Consider the following 3,514-nt stretch of genomic DNA (forward strand, 5'->3'; position numbering starts at 1 on the left):
AGTGGCCTGAGATTTTACTGTCTCCTTGTTCAAAGATAATGTGTGTTTTTACACTCATACCAGTGGACCTATAGTCAGATATCCAGGTAATTTATCATATATTCCATACTTGTGATATTGACTGTGGGATCTTTGCAGGTATGCCCTCAAGAGATGAAGGTAAATCTAATTAGAATTTAACCTTTTGAGTTCTACATATTGCCCTGTAATGTTGAAGGGAGTCCCAAAATAATACACTGACCAAGAGAACTTGCAGTTATCCAGGTAGAATAAAATGTGTATGGAACAAGTTTTCTATGCTGTGTTTCAGGTTCATGTTAAGACATCACGGGGAGCATATCAGTCACAGTAAATGAGGCACCTAGCAGGTATTGAGGTAAGTGATGATGTGGGCCTGAACCACAGCACAGACTATCTGATCCTGTACATGGGTAAGGGATTGTGTCCCTAAAACCTCTTGTTACTATGATTTTGTTGCAGGTATTCAGGTAAGAAATGATAGTCCTTACCAAATCTAGTGACCATGACTTTACACTTTTTACTTTTTTTTAAGATTTATTTATTTGAGAGAGAGGAAGAGAGAGAGCGTGCACGTGTGGGTGCAGGAGGGGCAGAGGGAGAGTCTAAGGCAGGGGCTCGATCCCACGATCCTGAGATCATGACCTGAGCTGAAACCTTAAGAGTCTGATGCTTAACCAACTGTGCCCCGACACTTTTTACATTTTAGAGATAACATGTTTAACCCTGTGAGTGTTGAGAGTTGACTGTACCCATAATCGTCAAGTTCCCACCCCAGTAGTAACCACAGTGTTTTTGCAGGAATCCAGTTAAGACACGAGGGCTTTCTTCTGACCAAGGTGTTGACCTGAATTAATGCAAGTATCAGGGTAGAGTCAATACGTTCCATAATAATGGAAATGAAAAGGATTATTAGCAGGTGGTCTGGTGGAACAAGTCGTGTCCTTAAACATATTTATCCTGTGTGTTTCTTCAGTTTCCTTTCAAGAAAACACAGTCAACCTAACAATGTTTGTTAACAGAACCTTGCTCTTGACCAGGTACATGATAAAGTGAATCTTGTCACATTGCAAACCATCTGATCTTTAGTATGAAGGTAGGTGAGGATGATGTCTCTAATACTTGTGTTACCCTGTTTGCACGTATCTTGTTCAGCTCTTTGCTAGTATACACGTATAAGATGATGTGACATTAACTTACTAGAGACATTTGCACTGGGTGTTATATGCAAACAATGAATCATGGAACACTACAGCAAAAACTAATGATGTAATGCATGGTGATTAACATAACATAATAAAATTTTTTTGAAAAAGACTCATATTTATCTTGTTTTGGCATATATGCAGTGAAGACATTAATTTGACCCTAACAATACTAATAAAATTAAATTTTTCATATTCTTACTTAGAGATAATATATAATCCAAATAATTTATCCTATACCATCATCATGTTCTTGACCTTGGGAATTTTTTCAGGTACCCCTTCAAGAAAAGTAGATGTCTCTTCCCGGGGTGTGACCTTGGAGTTCTGCAAGTAAGTATCCAGGTAGTGCCGGTGGGTCCTGAAATGATAACAAATGACCAAGGGAACTTGCAAGTGTGGAGGTAGAATCATTCCTGTACTAAACACATTTCCCACAATGTTTTTTCAGGTTAATGTCAAGGCCTCACAGTGAGTTCATCAGTGATCGTTAATGTGGGACATTGCTGGTATGGAGGTAAGTGATCCTGTGGGTCAAAACCACAGCACATACCATCTGGCTGTCATATACCTAGGTAAGTGATGGGTGGCCTTACACTTCTTGTTACCATGAATTTTTTTTGAAGGTATGAGGTAAGAAATGCTAGAGTCCTCACCAATTCCAGAGACATGTTTCTCCACTTTCTATATTTCTGGAAATGTTCATTTTTAACCCTATGAGTGTTGAGGGACTGCATGTATGCAGGTATTTATCATGATATTCCCTGTGATAGTACTATCCATAGGGTATTTACAGGTGACCAGACATCGAATGACAGTTTTATCTGTGTTAACTTTAGATTATTGTAAGTATCCAGTAAAGTTGATGTATCTCATAATGATGAACTAAACAATGTTATTTGCAGGTTTCCTGATAGGAAAAAGTTATGTCCCTTAACACACACATTCACAATGTCTTTCCAGTTAAGAAATCATGATGAACCTAATGCTGCTCATCAGTGGGGATGTTCCTAGTGTGCAGGTAAGTGATGATGTGGGCCTAGCCCAGGCCTTCCGCTCTCCATATAGCTGGCTGGGTGATGGTTTCCCTAACAATTGTAACCATTTTTCTTTGCAGGTATTCAGGTAAGAAATGATAGTCCTTACCAATTCTAGAAACCATGTGTTTTTTTCTTTTTATATTTTCTTTTATTTATTTTTTTTAAAAGATTTTATTTATGGGGCACCTAGGTGGCTCAGTCATTAAGCGTCTGCCTTCGGCTCAGGTCATGATCCCAGGGTCCTGAGATCGAGCCCCGCGTCGGGCTCCCTGCTCAGCGGGAAGCCTGCTTCTCCCTCTCCCACTCCCCCTGCTTGTATTCCCTCTCTTACTGTGTCTCTCTCTCTGTCAATTAAAAAATTGGGAGAGGGAGAAGCAGGCTTCCCGTGGAGCAGGGAGCCCAATGCGGGGCTCGATCCCAGGACCCTGGGATCATGACCTGAGCTGAAGGCAGACGCTTAACAACTGAGCCACCCAGGCACCCCTCTTCTTATATTTTAGAGAAAATTTTATTTTATCCTGATGAGTAATGAGAGATTGCCATATTCACATAATTATCATAATGTTCCTAACCCTAGCAGTAACCATGGAAATTTTGCAGGTGTTTCATAACGAAATGTCATATCTGCTAATGGTCTTGACCTTGGAGTACTGCATATATTCAGATGGAGTTGATGTTCTCATAATGAAGGAAGTGTCCAAGGTAATTAGTTTGAGGTGTCATGCTACAAGTTCTGTTTTTTTTACACATATATCCTGTGTTTTTCAGATTCCTATCAAGAGATCAAGATGAAATTAATGGTTAACGGGGGACATTTCTGGTATCCAGATAAGTGATGTTGTATACCTTCACCACATGAGACCAGCTGACATTCACATACCTAGTTAAGTGATAATGATGGGCTAAACTAGTTTTACTATGTGATTTATTTCAGGTTTTCAGGTAAGTAATGATAGTGTTTTTAATCAATTCTAGCAGTCATGTTACCCTACTGTTTTATATTTTTGAGAAAATTTATTTTTAACCATGTGAGTACTGAGCCACTTGTGGGTATCCACATAATGGTGATGGACTTGTGCAGCACAGTAGTAACCAGGGTCTCTTTGCAGGTGAGCAGGGAAGAGATGATGGTGTTTCTGGCAATGGCCTAGACATTGGAGGAATCCAGGTAGAGTTAGGTGCTGGGTCCTGCAGTGATGGTAGTGAACAAGGCCACTTGCCATCTCCTAGCAGCAAAGGTGTATCTATAGA

General features: G+C 40.0%; 1 long non-coding RNA gene across 1 annotated transcript; it reads left to right on the top strand.

Moving 5' to 3' along the window:
- The first annotated feature begins 1,055 nt into the window (after positions 1 to 1,055).
- On the top strand, positions 1,056 to 2,145 carry LOC123851673 (uncharacterized). The gene is made up of 3 exons (XR_006792679.2): positions 1,056 to 1,114; positions 1,499 to 1,556; positions 1,675 to 2,145. It is a non-coding gene; the product is annotated as an uncharacterized LOC123851673 (long non-coding RNA).
- The last annotated feature ends 1,369 nt before the right edge of the window (positions 2,146 to 3,514 follow it).

The sequence above is a fragment of the Mirounga angustirostris genome, unplaced genomic scaffold (assembly GCF_029215605.1).
Source record: "Mirounga angustirostris isolate CCGP_5_RB_7025 unplaced genomic scaffold, mMirAng1.0.hap1 SCAF_11, whole genome shotgun sequence".
Classification (NCBI taxonomy): Eukaryota; Metazoa; Chordata; class Mammalia; order Carnivora; family Phocidae; genus Mirounga; species Mirounga angustirostris.